This window comes from Micromys minutus (genome assembly GCF_963924665.1).
Source record: "Micromys minutus genome assembly, chromosome: 5".
NCBI lineage: Eukaryota > Metazoa > Chordata > Mammalia > Rodentia > Muridae > Micromys > Micromys minutus.
This window is the reverse complement of record NC_137974.1, coordinates 38,453,207-38,475,705: the sequence shown is the minus strand read 5'-3', so window position 1 is coordinate 38,475,705 and position 22,499 is coordinate 38,453,207.

The following is a 22,499-nucleotide window of genomic DNA, read 5'->3' as shown; positions in this document are numbered from 1 at the left end:
ACCTCACATCAGTCAGAATGGCTAAGATCAAAAACTTAGGTGACAACAGATGCTGGTGATGATGTAGAGAAAGAGGAACACTTCTCCATTGTTGGTGGGATTTTAAGATGCTACAACCACATTAGAAATCACTCTGGTGGTTCCTCTGAAAATTGGACACTGTACGACCTGAGGACCCAGCTATACAACTCCTGGGCATATACCCAAAAGACATTCCAACATATAGCAGAGACACATACTCAATGTGTTCATATCAGCCTTATTCATAATGAAGTTCAAGAAAAGGGAAAAAAAATCAAAAAAAAACATTATGCTTAATCTTTACACGCCAAGAAAACTTTGACAAATTCCACATTACATCTTGTTTTACGTGTACTTTATGCTCATTGTAACTAGTAAGATCTCAATACAGACTATCAAATCTTTTAAAAAACCAAGCACTGACAAAAATGTATTTGTATACTTTCTTGCAAAAATGCTTAAAATCTGTACATTTATCTTTGCTATTTAAAATAAAGTTGTTCAATTAAAGAAATACCCAGAATCTAGAAACAATGCAGATGTTCCTTAATGGAGGACTGGATATAGAAAATATGGTACATTACACAAGGGACTAAACCACCAACCAAACAGTACACATGGAGGGACTCATGGATCCAGCTGCATAAGTACCAGAGGATGGCATTATCTGGCATCAATGGGAGGGAAGGCCCTTGGTCCAGTGAGGGCTTGATGCCTTTGTGTAGGGAATGCCAGGATGGTGAGGTGGGTGTTGGTGTTTGGAAGTGGGAGCATCTTCATGGAATCAAGGGAAGTGTGAGGGGAATGGGAGAGGGGGGAAAAGGGGATAACATTTGAAATGTACATACAGAAAATATCCAATAAAACAATGAAAAAAAGAAATAAGCCCCTCCATATTTTGTCTAGAAGATTATCACAAATGTATTATCTTTTACCTTCACAACATCTAAAATTATTAAATAGGGTAAACCTTAAGATTTATTTAAAAAAAAAAAACCCACAACTGACTACCATGTATAGGTCTATTAAACTGGACAAATGGGAAAGTGGTTTTGACATTTTGTTGGTAGTTTTGAACAAAGGGAGTTTCATGGAATAGTCATTTTTTAATAAGGACAAAATAACAAATCAAAGTATATTATTTTTGCACTGCATTAGAAGACATTTGTAAGGATCTTGCAATGTTAACTGAGTCATGCTTAGAGACATGTTACCACTTAGATGCTTACTTTTAAATATGTAATTAAAACAAGCTCTGATATCTCTCTACTGAATATTATTATAAGACCAAGCAGAAACATCCCATTGGGAGTAATTTTTGTTTTACTTTGTTTTATGTTCCCATGGCTGGATAATGGTTTTCTAAAACAAAACAATAAAAAACAAAACAAAACAAAAAAACAAATTTACCATGTGAAACTCTGACTAAGTAAAATTATTTATAGTTAGAAAAAAAAGTGTATTTTCAATTATAGCCACTTTAGCCACAATATTTACCAAAATCCATAAATTTATCATTCAAATTACATTGACTTTATGCGCTACAATGAAACTGCCAAAACACTTGGCAGTTTTTAATAGTTTAATTGAAGGACATTGTAATAGCATTCCCAATTTTTTCTTTAGTCTGCTATGCAAAGTACTTGGATTTAATTTTATTCTTAAATTTAAAGTAATCTAAAGGAGAACACTGAAAATAGAGTTTTCATATGGAATTATTTACTAAATGTTACATTAAAATAATATTTTAATGTATGTATCACTATTATTTAGGTGATAAGTACTTTAAAATACAATCAACTATTGTTTAAAGTATACAAGCAATGAGAGAAAATTTATGGTTTGGCCTCTGTCAACAAACTTCAAAAAGTCTATCAGGTGTTTTCATTGTGTTTACTTGAAAACTTTTTATAATTCAAAGGAGTTTACGGTCAAATTCTCAAGAAGTGTTCAGATGACATAATCCCCTCTTCTAAAAGTCATCTACAAATGCACAGATGAGGAAGCTCTAGGTTACTTCCCAGATCTTATAACTGACTTTGGGTGCTGTGCTGTTCAATTTCCTCTGCCTTTGAGGACCTGATCTTTTAAGTACTACCCTATTTCTTTCCCTCCCATAATGAAAAGCAAAAAAAGCCCAGCCAGCATTTTGTCAGTGCGTTTACCCAGAAATGAGAATCCTGTCTGGCTGATACCACATATAGGGTTTGCATTTCCCATCATCCTTTTCACCATGTTTTGGTATCCTGCCTCTGACTATTCCTTGACAGGCTATATTTCCCTGCTTTGAATTATGTTCTTTTACTGGAGTTTCTAGCAGCACATTGAAACTTCCTGCCTTCCTTTTTGCAGCACATGTAAATCTGAGAAGGATGCTATCTCTCCTCCTCACAGAACCCATCTCCTACTTCATGTAATTCATTCCTCACAATATAGGAGAATGTAGAGCTTTTTCATCAGCAAAGGATAAGGCATGTTTCTTCTACAATATCAGGTAGAAAACAAGTCCCACATCCCACATGTCATTACGTTATTCAAACTGTAGGAAACCTGTTTTATTTTAAACAGATACACGCAAGCTCACACACACACACACACACACAGTGAAAGACAGAGAAACAGTGAGACAGAGAGAAATTGTGCTATTTTTTAAAAGTAATTCACTGAAATAAGTATTGAAGTACAGTAAAAAAAACCATATAGGCCACCCAAAAGATCTTTAAGAGACTTATGAAAAGACAATCACTAAAGGGTACTGTTTAGAATACCTTTTCTGTACCCTTATGCTTCTATGAGTTTAAAGTTTGAGTTAGGATTTCAGGGTATAATAATGTGACAACAGTTGTGGTATAATCCTAACAAATGTATCTTTACTTATCTGAGAGTCTTTCTAATTTTTCAAATTTAGTTTAATATGCAATATGTTTGCTTGTGTTCATAATAAATCCCAGAAAAGCAAAAGTTATTTCTAGCAGTGATCAACTTTTCAAATACTGAAGGGTTTTTCAAAATTCAGAAAGCCCCTTTAAGATCCTCCTCTGGCTGTTTTACCTGTGAGCCTTACAAAATTTACAAGGTGTGCTTTATTCTCTAAATCAGCTTAGGTGTCAGGGATGATATATGTAGTAATCAGTAGACTAGTAGACGAAACCTTGATGAGCTGACAGGTGTTAGATATGTGCTCTCTTTCTAAAGACACAGTATTGCATGTGATGAAATTTCTATCTCTGCTTTTACAGGAGAGATGTGCCTGTAAGCACAGTGATGCAAATAAAATTGCTCTAATGAGGACCTGAAGCCTATGTACCCTGAGGGTGTCATTGCAGAGATAGAGCAGGATTTGTCTAAAAATATTTCAGAGAGTTCTGAGTCTATCATCAGCTCTGCTATGGTTTGGAAGCTCAGTGCTGTATACACGGAAGCCCAGCTAATATTAGTTGTCTAGTTCTCATTGACATTCACAGGGTCCTATTTGCCTCAAGAACTCTCTGTAAAAATCACCTTTCTTTGTCTCTATGCAAATTAGCTCCAAAGCATTATTCAATAATGCGCTTGCTTGATGCCTCAGCATGTGTTCTCGAAGCAGAGATCCTGTCTCTCAAAAAGTTCTAGGGTACTGCCTGATCGGATTGTTATCAACAGTGAATGATTATCATGTGTGTATCATCTAATGTAAGGAGAACTCCACTCTCAAACCTGTACACCGCCTCTTTTGCTAAAACTTCATGCATTATATTTACAAGACTGGACATCTACAGTGCTTGCTGTTTCCCTCATTCAAACCTTCACCAGCATTAGCAGTGAGACAAGTTCTCTAAGGGCTGTTACCTGTGTTCTATTAGGATGTACAGACATGCCTGATAGTGACAAATTCCTCTAACTGATCCCCATGGAGACAGTCACATGTAATTTTTAGCAAACACTTTACACCATGCTCCAAAATTTTTGTAAACTTTTCTTAGAAAACTATAATTAACAGGAAATGTAATAATTTTGGTACAGCTGTGTAGATTACTAGTACTAGTTATTTGTTACTAGTTCTGTTTTACATAACTAGTCTGTAATAATTTCCCCCTTTCGTGAACTATATTTCTAAGTAGTAGTATTCATTCATTCATACTAGTTCATTTGTCTCATAATACAAATTCTTACATCTCTTCTCATTATTGCTTATTTGGTTCTCTTAAATTAGATGTAATTATAGATTACATGCCAGATTCATAAATACTACTTTTTCACATGATAAACAAAGAACAGAGAGCTCCGGCACATGCCTGGAATCTCAGAAATGGGAAGGAGCGAGCAGTAATATGGCTGTGATCTTAATCTCAGCATGAGCTACATGTGGAGTTCCAGGATGACCATAGCTGTAAGATGTGTTTTACTTCTCAACAAACAGAAATAATTTATATAATGAAGTTACCAGATCCTCAATTCTGTTTTCATATTTAATCTATAGTGATATAGATGTCCTGGCAAAGGATCCTTAAATTATAAAATATCTTCTGAAAACGATGATGACAGTTCATTATGGTGAAACACAGCTAAACACTACAATATATGTGGTGATATACATTCAGTTTTAAATACAATGATTTTATTATCCAGTGTTTGAGTTATATACATATTTTGAATTTTACATTATTACATGTTTTTTAATATCTGGCCTCTCATAAAAATTTTAAATAAACTGAAATTATATTTTTATAATTATATTTACAAATATTTGAAGATATTGAAAATTAGAAAAGTTTAGAACTTATATAGGACTTGTGCCATTATTTTGATCTGCTACTTCTATGACAAATATGTTTTCCTGTTCATTTTATAAACTACAAAGTATTTTTATTCTTTACTATTTTTGATATATTTTACATTGTATTGTCTTCTTTTATAAAATATTACCTCAGTAGTAGTATTAAATTATTCTTAATAACTCATTATATTGTAGATACAAATTTTTCAGTCTATACCATTTGCTTATTTTAAATTAGTCATACTTTTACATAATATACAATAATCTTAAATAATGCTTACTGTAGATGATTACCTGATATAAATTTCAAGCTGAGTGTGCAGACACATACAGGTACATCACGCCTCCTTTCCTACTTCCCTCTGAGGCCTTTCCTATACCTACCTTGCTCCTTTTCAAATCCATGGTCTCATTTTCATTAACTCTTCAAATATTTATTTCTCTGTCTATACATCTGTCTCATCGATATCATGATCTACGTCTATATTTAATGATCTCCATCTTTGTATAGATATGCTTGAGTACGTATTGTATATCTGTATCTGTATATGTGCGTAATTAGAATACGAGTGTACAACTCTTTCAGTGTGTATAATGTTGCAGGTGTAGGTATTTTCAAAGATGACCATCTGTTACTGGTGTGCTTGTTCCTGGGAAGAGTATTTCTCTTCCATTCTCAAAGTACTTTAATTTTGTATGTTGTTACTATGCAAGGTTGAATCCAAAAGAGCTTCCCCCACCCACTTAGCATATCTATTGTTCCTGGCCTTGTTGAGTACATGGTTGTTAATCCATGTTGCTGAACCTGTATGGGTGTAGCTTCTGACATTACTAGAAGACACAATATCATACCAAACTGAATGTTTCTTTCTTTTGTTTTGTTTTGTTTTTTGCTTTTGGTTTTGTTTTGTTTTGTTTTATCTCTCTGTCTCCTCTATACTGATCTCAGACCTTTTGCTGTGGTGTTTACAGTTGTATTCTTTGGGCCTAGGCTCCACAACTCAGAAATTCTATTCGTTTTGGGTTTCATTTTTGGTAATGATCTCCATCTGTTGGAAAGAAAAGTTTCCTCAATGAGGAATGAAGATCAAATTTATGAGTATAGGCACAACTATTATGATTTAGTAAGAAATCATGCTGCTTTTGTACAGTGATCGTTATTGGTTCTTTTCTACAATCCATTTCTTCACTAGCACTGGGTAGTTGAGAAGGTTTCCAGTACCAGACATGCCTTCGTCTTGTTGAGCAGGCCTTTATTCCATTTAGAAAGCTGTTTCTCACTACTAAGGTACAGGTGCCAATGCTGGACAACTTGGTTACCATACCACATTGTTCATTGTGGTGGTTCACAAGCATCCTAGCTGGGTAAGACTGCTGGTTGCCCCTTTGGGAGCTTTCATGACACTTGTATAATAAACACTAGTCCTCATGCAAAAACTTTCATTTTTCATTTAGATCAAGGGTTTCCGAGCCCCAAGTCGGACATGCACGTTGTCTTTACCTACTCATTTTTATTGGATATTTTATGTATTTCCATTTCAAATATAATCCCATTTCCTGGTTTCCCCCTCTCCAATACCCCCTCATCCTGCTTCTATGAGAATGCTCCCCCTCTTTTCCTGACAGATAATGTAATCCTCTGCTACATACTTAACTGGAGCCATGGTTCCCTCATCTCTATCCATCTACTAATTTTAAAGCACAATGTAAGTCCAGTTTATAGTTTGAGTGTCAAATAGAGCAAAAGAGATAGTCAGAAAATAATGTGAATGCAGTAGATCATATGCAATTATATTAGAACATGAAATCAGTAATGCAAATATGGTCAGTTTTCAAATAGAAAAAAAAGAGGGAAAATACATGCTGAATGGAAGCTCAAGTTTGTGGATCAAGATTCTGTGGCTTCAGAAGCTAATGTTTCTAGAAGATACTTTACCTTTTGCATAGAAAAGTCGTCTGAAATGAGAATTAAGTCTCTCTGCATGGAAATGAAAATGGGGAATGAGAGAGGAAGAGGTGAAACAGTGAGTGATGGCTGGTTGATTATAGTCACAATGCCTTTTGCACATATTTGAAGTTGTCTCAAATATTTTGTAAGGCAGTATCCTCAAGTCTTGTGTGATGCTCAGCTGAAAGGGAAAACAAAACTCAACAATGGGAAAAAATTAACTTTCCAGCAACCTAAAGGTTTAGGTATGTGGAAGAAAGCTTGACTAAGAGAAAAATCCCAGAAATGCCTTTGTTTATGAACATAGTGGAAAACAGTGCTATTGTTGTCAGTGGACAAAGGGGCTCTAAAGTCAATCAGATTAAGAGAGGGTAGCCTGAATAAAACCAAAATTACCAATAAAGATCCTATGCCATAAAGGTAAAGGGCCTGCCCACAGCAAACTCCAGGAGTTATTTTTCTCTGGTGAGAGAGGTATCAGAATGAGCTATTGGGTACTTGTCTTTTGCTGATATACAGAAAAACAGGCAAAACCAGGAGAAAACAGGAAATCGAGATTTACTCTCCCATTTCTTTGATCAAGTTTGATGGGTTTATTGATGTGCTTTCAGATGCAAATAAACTAAAGATACAATCTGTGCCAATACCTGTTGAAATGCCTTATATTTGCTAACGATAAAAACATTAGATAAATGGTGACATATGCTTATTTCAGACTTTATTAGAACATGTATCAAATTAAAGTAAGAGCAAGGCTTACTCCCTTTAATAACATGATTCATTCTTTGTATTACTTAAAATTTCATAATTCTAACTGAACTCTTCCAACATGTTATGGTGGTGTCTTCATATTTTTGTTGCATATAAATATAGGTAGGTATAGAAATATACTGAACTGAAAGGTGGTAAGTGGGAGGGAGGGAGATAGGGAGGGGGTCTGGCAGGGGTTTAACAAGCACTCTGATTACCCTCACTAGGGCTCTCTTAGCTAGGAAGCTTTGCTCACTCACAGCAGGAGACTTTTGTTCAAGTGGAGTTGCTGTTTCTCAGACATCACAACGTCATGGCTACAGAGAGGCTTCCTTCACATCAGTAGGGAGCCATGTTATAAGGCTTCCCACTGTGCTTTGGTATCTTTCATGTTCTCCTTAAAGCTCCCTTTCATAGACAGTATGTAGCACTGCTCCTGTTTTTCTCATACTTGTGAGCAATGGTTCCTAGGGCATCTTTAGTGGTTCAACACAGGGTAACCTAGAGAATTCTCCTTTCATTCTTAGAAGACAGTGAACGTCACTAACATACAATAATTTTAGAATTCCAGAAAGTATTTTAAAGCAAACATAACAACAACAACAAAATAACAATGGTCTGCTGGTTGATAAATGAGAATAATTTAACTAATCCCTAATTTTGTATTATATTTAATTTCTTCTTCAAAATTTTAAGAAGGTCATAAAAGAATAGTGGAATAACCTGACATCAACTTCTTACTATGGTAACTAGCTGTCCATGTAGCCAGCCTGTGGTTTGTGCATGAAACATCATGTGAGGGGCAAACATGAGATTGTATTAAGCAGCACTTTTCTCCTCTACAGAGTGCAACTAAAACTAAACTAAGTATTTAAAAAACCTTCATGTCTCTAAATGTGAGAGCTCTTTAATCTTGCTCAAGTTAATTTTGACATTTTTATGTTTTTGTGAATTATATGAATAATATATATGTTTATCATTTTCCCTCCTTTCTTCCTGTTGGCCCTCCCATTTTTTCTCAAATTCATGTTCTCCTATTCTTTAAATCTCTCTCTCTCTCTCTCTCTCTCTCTCTCTCTCTCTCTCTCTCTCTCTGTGTGTGTGTTAGTCTCTCCCTCTCTCTCTGTCTCTCTGTCTCTCTCTTTCAGTCTCTCTCTCTGTCTGCCTCTCTCTGTCTGTCTGCCTCTCTCTCTCTGTGTGTGTGTGTGTGTGTGTGTCTCCCTCTCTCTCTCTTTCTGTCTCTCTCTCTGTCTGCCTCTCTCTCTGTCTGTCTCTCTCTCTCTCTCTCTCTCTCTCTCTCTCTCTCTCTCTCTCTCTCTGTGTGTGTGTGTGTGTGTGTGTGTCTCCCTCTCTCTCTGTCTCTCTGTCTCTCTCTTTCAGTCTCTCTCTCTGTCTGCCTCTCTCTGTCTGTCTGCCTCTCTCTCTCTGTGTGTGTGTGTGTGTCTCCCTCTCTCTCTCTTTCTGTCTCTCTCTCTGTCTGCCTCTCTCTCTGTCTGTCTCTCTCTCTCTCTCTCTCTCTCTCTCTCTCTCTCTCTCTCTCTCTCTGTGTGTGTGTGTGTTATACTAGTTGATATATACACAGCTTTCTAAGTTCTTACGTATTGATTATATATATATATATGTGTATATATATATATATATATATATATATATATATATATATATATATATATATATTAATTCAGGTCGTTAGATGTCTTGTTTCACTAGAAAGATTCTTCATCTCTTGTCAGTCATTAAATATCTACTACTCTTCATCTATAGTGGAGTGTTGCAAGTTTTCCCCATTGTTGGAATGTCAAGTGATGGTCATTTCTGAGGGCTTGTATTGTAGACATTTAATGAGTTCTGCTTTCCCATTGTAATAGGAGACTCTATCTTGCAGTGAAATTCTTGGTCACATGAATCCTAAAATTCTTCTTCTGCTTCTTCTTGCTATATTCCCTGAGTGTTAGCTGTAGAACTTACATGGAAAATATACTGAGTCTTTCCTCCTAAAGAATATTGTTCTCTGAATTTTGACCAAGTTGTAGATTTGTGTAATGGACTCTTGCACACAAAAAGTTTCTGTTTCTTTTTTTTTTTCTTTTCTTTTCCTTTAGTAGATATTATATTTAATAATATTTTAAACCCCCTTTCCTGAATTCCCCTTGAGAACTCCAAACCCATCACTCTGCTTGTATAAAGGTGTTTCCCAACCTACACACCCACTCTTGCTTTCCTGCCCTGGCATTCCCCTACACTAGGGCATCTAGCCTTCACAGAAATAAGGACCTTTTCTCGCACTGATGTCAAAAGTCCATCCTCTGCTGCATATGCAGGTGGAGTCATAGGTCTCTCCATGTGTACTCTTTGGTTTGTGGTTTAGTCCCTGGGGGCTCTGGAGGGGGAGAAGTCTGTTTGGTTGATGTTGTGTCCTATGGGGTTGCAAACCTATTCAGTCCTTTTACTAATTCATCTTTTGGGGACCCTGTGCTGAGTCCAAAGTTCGGCTGCAAGCATTCTCTTCTGTATTTGTCAAGCTCTGGCAAATCTTTTCAGAAAACAGCTATATTAGGCTCCTGTCAGCAAGCATTTTTTGGCATCCGCAATTGTGTCTGGGTTTGGTGTCTATATATGGAATAGATCCACAGATGTGGCAATCCCTGGATTGCCTTTTTTCAGTCACTGCTTCATGTTTTGTCTCTGTATTTCTCCTGCATTTTGTTCCCCCTTCTAAGAAGGACTGAATAGTCCAAACTTTGGTCTTTCTTTCTCTTGAGCATCATGTGGTCTGTGAATTGTACCTGTGTATTTCAAGTATTTGGGCTAATAACCAGTTATCAGTGAGTAGATAGCATGTGTGTTGACTGGGTTACCTCACTCAGTCTGATAGTTTCTAGTTCCATCCATTTGCCTGTGAATTTTATGAAGTCATTGTTTTTAGTGCTGAATAGTAATCCATTGTGTATTTGCACCATGATTTTTGTAGCTATTCCTCTGTTGAGAGACATCTGAGTTCTCTCCAGCTTCTGACTATTATAAGTAAGTCTGCTATAAACATGGTGAAACATGTATACTTGTTATATGTTGGAGTGACTTTTGGGTATGTGACCGGGAGTAGAAGATCTGGGTCCTCAGGTAGTATAGTTTCTTTATAATAAGGAGAGAGACTTACACGATCTGTTGATACATTTATGAGTATATTTAGAATACAGTTAAGTTTTATACTGGTTTGGTAAAGTAGCAGTTGAATAGCCTCATCTTTAAAAGCCATGGTTAGTTGTCTTGGTTTACCATTCAGCTATAATTTTTTTTTGTATTGAACAGGCCTAAGTTTAAATATAAGGTTGCTTATGATCTCTGGGATATTATTATTCATTTTGAGATATCTTGCCATCTTCACACATTCCATAAAGACTTATTTTCTTAGGTTTCCAAAGTATAAAATAGGAATATTGCTAACTGATATTAATATTTTAAAAGCATCAATCATTTATTTTACTAAATTAGCTTAAAGTTCAGATACATAATAAATACTAAGTATTGGAGATTTTCATATTTACTATATTTTGCTACTTAAAACATAATTATGGCCCTTGGTGCCTTCTAAACTCTGGCATTCAGAATGTCTTCAACTCTATCAATAGGATAGAAAACTCTGTTGCTTATTCAGTTAACATTTTGAAATATCACCCTACATTCATTTTATTCTGAAATTTTTTATCAGTGAATAGCACTTTGATAAATTTAGAACTTCGTATTATCAGAGTTTAGCTAAGGAAGCTAATAGTACAGGGTGTCTCTTAAAGACCTTCAAACAAATTAAAATAACAAGACATAAGTCTAGGTTGCTATAGTATTCGATGAATGCTACTTCTTTTCAACACTAACAATATTGTCTTAGACTATCAGAAAACATCTGAGTAAGCATAAAATGTCCTTTCCGATGTTAAAACATTAAGACCTTAGGCCTGATATTTTCAGATAAAATTTTTATGTTGAAAAAGAATATTGTGATCAGTCTTCAACTAGCAGCCTTCAGATGATGATGTAGAACTCTCAGCTCCTCCTGCACCATTCCTGCCTTGATGCTGCCATGTTCTTGCCTTGATAATAATGGACTGAATATCTGAACCTGTAAGCCATCCCAATTAAATGTTGTCTATAAGTTGTCTTGGTCATGATGTTGAAGCTGAGAAGAAAGGACCAAAGAAAGAAGTTGGTACCAGGAACTGTGGTGTTATTGTGATAGGCCTGACCATATTTTGTTTGAAAAAAATGTGACTTTGGAGACTTTGGATTTGGAAAGCCATGGAATATTTAAAGTGGGGCTTAATGAGCCATGCTAGTAGGAATTTGGAAGATTGTGTTACTGAGAGGAATCTGAATTTTTCAGAGATGGCTCAAGAGATTTCAGTGGAGAATTTCAATCTGTGACCTAGAGACTGTTTTCATGGTATTTTGGTTGAAAAACTTGGCTGCTTTATGCACTTGTCTGAAGAGTCTACCTGAGTCTAACTGAGGTTAAGAAATTTATAATAATCGTAATGACACAGGAAGTCTCAAAAATATAAAATATTTGGTTCAAGTATGAAAGGAGTACCAGGAAGTGAAATGAAACTGAATCCTATGTTCTAGGAGATAACAGAATAAGGGATTTTGGAGAAAGATCTGACCCAGCTAAATTTAGACCTGTGCATGGTGGTAAACACCTTAATCCCAGGAAACAAAGCCAAACAGATAGCCAGCCGAAGACAAAGCCGGTTCTAAGTAAAAAAAAAAAAAAAAAAAAAGCTTAAATTCAGGCATGGTAGCACATGCTTTAAGCCCAGCATTACAGAAGACAGAGCCATGCAGATATTTGAGTTCAAGGTCAATCTACAGAACAAGTTCCAGGAAAGCCATGCTTAGAATTTGGAAAACAGAAAGCTGGTAATAGAATGGGGTAGGAGTGGGGGACATGTTCCAGACTCAGGAAGTTGCAAAACATGGCTGCTTTGGATATATGTCTCTGACTTTAGAGTCAAGAAAAGAAAAACAAGGATATTGGAACAATTGATGCTGGTTAGCTGGATCTACTGACTAAGAAGAGGCCAGCCTCAGTGAGGTAAAATCTTCTGAGCAGTGTTTTCTGAGAGCACAAAGAAGATGTGTTCTAGAAATAGCCAGTGCTGTCCATTGTGCTGCAGCCATATTTGGTACTATGTGAGAGTCACCCAAGTCATGCTGGATTTGAAGACATGGAGTAGTCATGAAGAGCAATTGAGACTTGACACTGTAAGATGCCATTAAAGGTCATTGGTGAAGGTACAGCCTCAGTTGTAATTGATTGTCCAGGACTGAAGGATTTGGGCTTGGCACCATGAAGAGAGCCTAGGCGAGGCTATTGGTGAAGCCTATTTGTAGCAGAAGCTCACAGTGTATTGGAGATGCAGTACCATGGGATGTTTTTCAAGAATGTAGCCTTGTGGCAATTCTTGATATTTAAAAGTTATTGGTTTTAATCTTTACACACCAAGAAAACTTTGAATATTTTCATGTTTTGTTTTACATGTACTTTATGCTCATTGTAACTAGTAAGAATTCAATGCATACTATCAAACCTTTAAAAAAAATCAAGTACATTTTTTCAACTTTACTTAAAAAACACAGACACATATACAGATTATTAAAAGCATTTTAGCATAAATATATATGAATATGTTTTCCATAGTACTTGATTTTTTAACGGTTTGATAATATACATTGAAATCTTACTATTTACAAAGATCATAAAGTATATGTAAAACAAAACGTAACATGGAAATAGTCAAAGTTTTTGGTATGTAAAGATTAAACAAAATGATTTTTAAGCACCAAGAATTGTCACAAGGCTATCTTCTTAGCTCTTGAGTAAATAAAAATAAAAAAAAAAAGAAAAAGAAAAGAAAATAACTCAGGATAAGTAATATGAACCAAAGTTTGACTTTAGTAATATTTCTTTGTTTATTTTTACTGTCTATGTATAGACTTATGTTAGGTGATATATGATTGGACAGTGGAAAGGTAGGCAAAGTAAAGGTAGGAAAACAAAAGAGGAGCAGAGACTGAGGAAAGATCAAGATGGAGCCGGGGAAAGCAGACCTGATCCTGGTGACCATAATTGGCATTAGGTAGAACTGAATATTTTTACGGGATTCTATAGGTCTTTTATCTCTTATAAAAGGGCAGTTTGTATCTTTGGTACAGAGGGTTTGTGGATTGAGATTGTATTATATATACATGTATAAAAAGTAAAAATAAAAATAAGTACTGACAAAAATATATTCATATAGTTTTATGCAAAAATGCTTTTAAAAAATCTGTACATGTATCTCTGCTTTATTAAAATAAAGTTGAAAAACCAAGAACAGCAGCAGCATTGGAGTGGATCAACATGAGCCCAGAGTGCTACAGAGGGCAGAGACAGAGAAATGATGCTAACCCTTACAGGAGCCCAGATCAGATCATGTGTGGATCTCAGACATTAAAACAAAAAGCTGTAACATAAACTTGCTTGGTCATACTGCTGAGGAAAGCTGCTAACAGGCAGTAAAACCATCTCAGGAGAAAACAATTTGTTGCAGTCAACAAAGATGTAAAAGATGATAGAGAGCTGAAGACTGCTTTGACATCAGCCATGGAGATGAAGAGTGTGGATTTGCCTAGCTGGTTTCCTGTCTTCCTTCAGGTATTACCATTAAGTGATTAGATGAATCTCAGAGGAGACTTTAAACTATAGGCTTTTAACATTGTTGAGACTGCTATAGACTATGGGCACTTTGGAAGTTGGACTAAATGTATTTTGCATTATTCTATGTTTAGGAGTGGCCCCTAAAGAAACACATTTGCACATGCTTATGGAGTATATAGTGTATGTGATGGTTTATTTATGCTTGGCCCAGGGAATTGCACTATTAGGAGGTGTGGCATTGTTAGAGTATGTGGTAATAGGATTAAGACCCTCATCCTAGCTGCCTAGTAGTCAGTCTTCCACTAGCAGCCATCAGAGGAAGATGTAGAATTCTCATCTTTTCCTGTACCAGGCCTGCCTGGATGTTGCTATGATTCTTCTACATTGAGGATAGACTGAACCTCTAAACCTATAAAATAGCAACAATTAAATGTTGTGTATGGAAAAAAAAGAATACTGTCTCTACTTTAACAAGGATGAGGAAAAGAAATGTATAAAAGAAATGTTAATTTTCTTGGATTCTTTCAAGGTGTTTCAACCCAGTTCCTTGATGACAACTCATTTTCTTCCCAATGTCTACATATATTTTTTCTACCTATTTGTTCTCCCTTACATCTATAACTGAATAAGCTGTATATCACATTTTTGAAAACTTTTGCTCTGCTTGATGATACATTTTGTTTGACACCAATAGAAGTGTATTAGTTCCTTCATAGTAACTGCTTAACATAAAGTCATGTCAGAGGGTAGCTCCTTCTCTATGACTGTAGAGATTGAACAGGAACTTCATATTACAAATGAAATGTCTTTCAAAGCTTTCTATGAAATAACAATGTGTGCTAGTTATCTGGGTTATGTAGTAATCTGAAAACTAAACGAGTGTTCTCATTTATACATAACACTATATATACACAAATATACAGAATAAATAAATAAAATCCTAGAAATGATCTTGAAAAGCCACAAAAATTGCACTTACTCTACTAACAAACCTTAGCAGTTCTCTGTGCTTCTTGAGTTTAATCCTTGAGTAATGGTGAATCAGTATCTTCAAGAACATAGACTTTGTAATTACCATGGAGAGCCATGGACATAAATCCATATATGTGATTATGGCAAAAGATGGGACAAATAAAAGTACTAACAGAAACGTAAACACACACACACAGAGACATAGACACTCACACACAAAGACACATACTCACACACAAAACTCATGAAGGTAAGAGGAAAAATTTTTTAATGTGAGTTTATTCCAAGTTAAATAAGAAATTAATAATTTGCAGAAATGATATAAAATTTTTGCATACAGAACATCTGATGAGACAGAGATAGAAGTATTACTCCTACTAAAATTATTACTAATCAAAATGACTGAAAATAGAAAATATTGGTTTTCTTGGCCTGTTTGTATAACACATTGTTCATTCTCCAACATCAAACAAAAACAAACAACATCAATCCATCTTAGCTTTTCTTTTACTGACTCTAGTTTTTTATATTTAACATATATTTTGCTCAAAGATTTAACTGCAGAAAACAGAACTTTGATCTATGTATTGTTTAAGTTTTTGGGCGTGATTGTTTGTTTACTTTTTTGATATGAAGACAATATTGATTCTCTTCATAAATGAACAAAATCTACTTAAAAATAATATCCTTACATAAGGAATAAAAGACTTTTGAGGAATATGATATTGACTTAATCAACAGTTATCAAAAATAATTAAAGTTAGTATAACTGTATAGTATTGCTGCATATAAATTCGTCAAATTCATTAAAAATATTCAGTCAGTGCTTTTAATCCCAATTTAAGACTATATAAAAAAAAGTAAATATATTTGTGTCTGCTTAAAACCAATTCATATTTCAGGTAGCTGTTCAAAAATTTTTTGAAAAAGCAGAGATAAAATTAAAGGATAAACATAATAAAATTAGTTACAAACTAGACTCTCAAATTTTTAAAATTTTAAAGATTATAAATATGTAATCAGAACTGATTAGAAGAAAGTTGAAGGGCATTGCTATAACATAATATAGTTGGATTAGATCCTCAAATTCTGCAAAGCCTTCCTTGCCAGTGAAAGGAATTTCTCTACCCATGTTCCCTAAGATTTCCTTTTCATTTAGAAAATATATAGTATCATAAACAAGAAATTTTCATTTAAAGGACTATATATATTTAATTTCTTTGAGATCAACCACATAATTTATAGCAACTTACATGACTGACAAATTTTATTTAGAGAGGCCTGGGGACCATATGAGGGAATATAAATTTGAAACACAACCAGTTAATATACTTGGACTCACTAATCCTTGAAGCTGCAGCCTAGTGTTAAGTTTTACTAAACACTAATAGCCTGGACAGAAAGTTTTACTAGTGTGAAATCTGAATGTAATTGAAGGTTAATTTAAATTAAACTTACATCCATTGTTGAGATATTATCAATGAAGATATCGAATATCCTAGAGAAACTGCTTCCTTTTGAGAGTAGGTTTGGGCACATGTTATATCTCTTCATATGAAGACAGACCAGATAAAATTTTAGTTCACTGTAAGTGAAATGAATCCTGGCATTGATCTACTCTCCAGAATTTAGCATAGCAAAACTTCTAAAGCAAAGCAAGAGCCATCATTTTCATGGATTTTACTGTCAAAGTGATAATCGGAATAATCTATCTCATGATGAACACATTTGATTGGCAAGAAGAGAAATCACCCTGATGTGATGATCCTGAAACAGGAACAGATAGAGATTATTAGAAAAGTGTCACATACCATGTGAAGTACTCAGAAGCCCAAGAACATAAGCATGTTTCCAATATTGTTAAGTTATGATCCTTCATTCAGTACGCTGCCTCAAGACAGTTGACAGACCCCAAGCTCAAATATGGAGGACACTTAGCTCCAGTGTGCAAGAAGCCTGTTGTTCAAATGCATAGGTTATGAACATTTTCCCAGTCACCCACAAGGAACTTGTAGTCATTTGACAAGGATGGCAGTAGATTAATAACAGACAAGTAAAAATCAGTTAGTAAACAATATCAACACGATAATGTTAATTCTGAAAAAATAAATCAACATGCATTAATAGACTCCAAATCAGAGGCAAAATCAAGACAATTAATAGAATTTTCAGTTAGCAGATGACAGATTCAGTCCAGTGATTTCCCCAACATCATCCCCCTGTTATTTTTCTACTCTTGGAAATATATAACTATATGTGAAGACATGCATATCCAGACAATGTGGTGAGATATGACTGCTTAAAAACTGACGGTGCTTAAGAAAGTGGCAGGGAGCCCCCTGGTTCCTTGAGAAAGCAGCAGGCAAGTGTTAGAAAAGATTATGCATTAAATTTACCGGAGATATCTGTGCCATAATGAATCACTAAGAATAATTCTGTATACTGATTTGTACAGCACAACTACCTGAGTTATTTGAGTGACATTTGGGAAGCAGATAGATTTTGGAAAGTTACAAAGGGTCAGTCATTGTCAATATAAATAGGACACCAATTGTGTTTAATTTTCTAAAGATATTTGGAGGCCCAGGACAATTTAACATAACTTTTGACCCAAGGTACAAAGGTACGATTTAGAAACACATTATCTATTATTTATCTATTAATGGTGACCATTAGTTGAGTTTATACCAGAACTAAAAATAAAAAATAAAAAGTTTCATATCTGTGGGCATATCAAATATCTTTCTTTTTTTTTTTTACAATAAATTGAACATTTTAACACAGAGAAGCATACCTTTTCTACTGTATACAATGGACCTGCTGAAAAAGTTGAAGGAATGCCTCCAAGAACATCTATAAGACATAAGACAGACTTAAAGAAAATTCCACAAAATTACAGAGACTTGCAGCATCAACTATATTCATTCCTCATAGCTGTCCTCTATCTTAGATACTAGGTCAAAGCATGATACACTTGCTTTGAATTTCGAAGACATATCTATTTTAGTTAAGCATATTTTTTTTAATTTAACATTTTTACTATTTTTCTGTGTTATAGAAGAAATTTCTTTTTATGGTACAAGTTGGCACCGAATTTGACCCAGTGAACCATATGACCAAACATGGTTTCTCATAAATAGAGTCACTCTAAGGAGATAAATTGTATGTGAAGTTTTAATTCATCACCACACAAATCCCTAGGATGTAATATGCAAATACCTGTCACCAGACATCTTCCTAAAGTTCCACATAATACAATTATTTTCTAGAGTATGATGTTGCTTATTAAAACAGCATTGGCTAGAAATTACTTCCAAAAGGCTAAGAATTGTCTAAATAAGTACAAAATCAAGCATATATTACTACCTGATCAAAAATATATATTTATGAGTGTAGATGTTACAATATTCTCAATACAGAAGTGCATTGTCAAATAAGAGACCTAAATATCCACGGGTTGTCTTTTTTCTATACTTCTCTTGGTATTTTTCTCATTAATTTTTCAGCATATTGAGAAAGAACCAATGACTTTGGTGACACGGGGTTTTGCATTATGTTTTCTTACCACTGTGAGGAAACCAACTCCAGAGTGGTCTTAAGAGAGCACTAGCTCAAAAACTCAGAATACCCAAGAAACAATTCATAGACCTTTTGAAGCTCAAAAAAAAAAAAAAAAAAAAAAAAAAAAAAAAAAAAAAAAAAAAAAAAAAAAGAGGCCAGAGTCTGAATGCCAGGTCCTATTTCCATGGGAGGAAATACAGGGGCAAATAGAGGAGCAGGGATTGGAGAAAAGATCATACGGAGTCTGCCTCACCTGAGGATCCACCCCATATGCAACTACCAAACCCAAGCACTCTTGCTGATACCAAGAAGTGTATACTGGCAAGAGCCAGATATGGATGCCTTCTCAGAGGTTCTGCCAGAGCTGTTCTGATTCAGATGTGGATGATTGCTGCTCACCATTGCACTGAACACAGGGATCCCAATGAAGGGGCTAGATAAAGGTCTGAAGGAACTGAAAGGGTTGCAACCTCATGAGAACAACATGATCAACCAACCAAACGCTCCAGAGCTCCCAGGGACTAAAACACCAACCAATGAGTACACATGGAGAGACCCAAGGCTCCAGGTGCATATGTAGCAGAGGATAGTAGTGTCTAAAGTAAATGGGAGGAAAGGCCTTTGGTCTGGCGCTGAGGTGGAAGTGGGTGGTTGGGAGAGGGGGCGTCTTCATGGAAGCATGGGAAGGGGGAGGGGATATAAGCACTGGTATATGAGCTGTGGTTAACAGCTTGACTTACAAGAATTGTTCACAGAACATACTTGGCAGATATAATGTAGGTATCTGATAAAATATCCTGAAGGTAACTTTAACACTCCTGAGCACATGATATGAAGAGACTTGTATTGCAAGCTTTTGCTCATCAAAGGAAAATTTAAGAGCTACAGGGCTTTGATGCCTTGAAAGATTTTCAGTAATTCACTCACCCAGCCATTTTTATCAATGTCTAATTCCCCCAGAAACACGGTATCCGTGGTGTCAGGGATATAAAATGAACATGAGGTAAGAAACATGGGTCTCTACTTCCCAAGATAGATGTGGTTGTTGTCAATGTGGAATGTCCGGTTTTATAACAGCCAGGATGAGCACTGATCCAGAGATCCCCCAGGGCTATAAGCCTTGATACATGTTGGCAGGCTGATGGATGCAACCAGCTCCATCATGGAAACGTTGTTCTAACTCAGCAAGCAGATTCATTGTCAGTGAAATAGACAACTATTCTTGAAAGGGACTTGTCTTCTTTCTGTCAATAGTTCTTTCAAATAACTCTCTGGGAACATACACAGTCACTTATCTTCTCTCATACTGCTCAATGCCTCTGACCACGGAACTCTTTTACAGCAAATGAATTGTAGAAATGACCTCATACTCCAAGAATCCATAGCTCTTACGATTTCTCCACCATCCTAATGCAATTTTTTATAGCAGTATTTTGAAATGAACCTTAGAAAAAGTTGGTTAATGGGACAACTTTTAACCAAAAGCTCAAAAAATTCTTTCTGTGTTTCCCAAGATTTGAATTATACTCTAAATCCTAACAACATATGTTCTATTGTCTATCGTGGTTAGTTTTTGGCAACGTAGAAATTGAGTGGTAGAGATAGGACATATTTTATTTGCTGTAATTCTGTGTAATCATGAAGAAAAGTTTTGTTTCAGAATTCTGAAATATTGAATTTTGAGGGAACAAAATTTTTGTTCTCAAAGTGATGTTCTTTTATTGTAGGCACTAACATTAATTTTATTAGGATAGAAGCTGTAGACTGCATAGATTATCCGTGTCCATGACGCAATCAAAAAGGGAGTTAATCTACTGTCAAAGAATGTTAATATATGAGGTATACCTGGAGTGATTGCCAAGCATATGGAATAAGGAGTATGTCTCAAACATAAATAGAGCTCCTGTGTTTCATTTATTAGTACTACACAAGAATAATAATTGTACAATATGCACAAAAGTACCTAAAATCACACATGTAGCTTCAAAAGCAAAATTGAAATAATTATAAGTATTCCAAAAATATTTAATATGAATACACATATGTGTATATCTATATCTATATCTATATATATAGTATATATATAGATATATATTTCATCTTTAATTCCCCCAATCAGGAACAAGGGAGAAAAATAATATCAGTCATTTAATCTCTTACCATTCAAACTATAATTAAGAAGTTGTAACATAGGTAAAAAAAACCGCAAACAACCATAAAAATTATATTATCCCAGAAAAATGAATGTGACCCTAAGTGTGATGTCTGCCACATGTCTGTTCTAAGCATGACTACCATACTATCTTCATTTCTATCTAATTTTCTATACAACTACTATGTGTGTATGTATCTACCTATTTATTCATTGTCTGTCTCATGTCTATCATCTATCAATATCTCTCTCTATCTATTATCTATATATCATCAATCTACCTATCAAGAAATATCTTTTTATGTTTAATAGTTTCTTACTCATATACAATATATTATGATAATTTATTTCGAATAACCTTCCTGCATCTCTCTCCACCATTACAACTTATCCCTTTCTTGACCAACAACTAGTCATTTTTCTTATGTTTTAAAAATATATACAGGTCTTGCACAAAGACTATGGCTAATGTGTGTTTATAATTGTAATGTCAATGCTAATTTACTTTGAGTATATGCATTGTAAAAAAGAGTAGATTTTGTTATAATGCCTTTGTATGTGTATCCACTGGTCACATATATACACCATTAGTCTTTCACATATCTTCATATATATTTTTTCCAAAATAATTTGTATAGTCTTTCATGGAATGGTGAAAGCATGTGATATTTGTGTCAGTCAGAATGTCTTAGTTTAACATTCTCATATGCTGTTTCTTATGCCTGGTAATGACTTGGCGTCAGTATTTGTTATACTCTCGAGCACTATTTGGGTCCAGGTTTTATGACAGTTGTTCTGAGATGACAACTCTCAAGCAGGCCTCCTAAATTATGTTTCCTAAGATTTCCCTTCCCAGTGTTTTCTGCCTAAGGAAAATCATAAAAGATATTTTGTAAGATTTGTCTGGTAGAAATGAGGCAACCCTTACATTCATTTCTCTTTTAGAAGGCTGCAACAGAAAGGTGCTACTTTGGCTCATGTATTCAATGCACAGCTAAGGAGTTGTCAGAGCTGATCAGGAAAGTAGAGTTGCATATATGAGCCTACGTAGCACTTGACTTTCGAACCCTTCTGATGCTGAAAATGATTGTGTGAAGGATCTATTGGCACAGGTGACGTGAACACTCAGTGAACACATTAATGTCATATTTCCACACATTTCCAGTATATCATTTCATATATCTTACCCATATTTCCCTCTTTCAGAGCATGATTTTCCACTTCAGGATCTGCATCAAATGAAGAAGAGAAAAATATATGTGAAAAGAAAAAGGAGTGACTGCATTTTCTCACATATTTTCATTATTTATCACAACATATTTGCAACAAGGTACAAGTTGGGTACTCTTTTCATGCTGTATGCAAACTGTTCACCCAACAGCAGTGAAACAATTGCTAATCTTGTGCTAACCTGTCTACTGTCTGTGACAGAATATATAAATGATTTCAATTACTGAATATGAATCAAAATATTTCTATCTGCAAATGTGGGCAACTGCACATTTATTTATGTAAAATATAATTTGTAATAAGTAGCATGCAGTATGTAAGAATGTGAAGTATATCATAGCTTGTTAAAGATAAACAGTAGACAATGTGAATATTAAATCTCTATCATGACTATTCACACATTAAAGTATTTTTA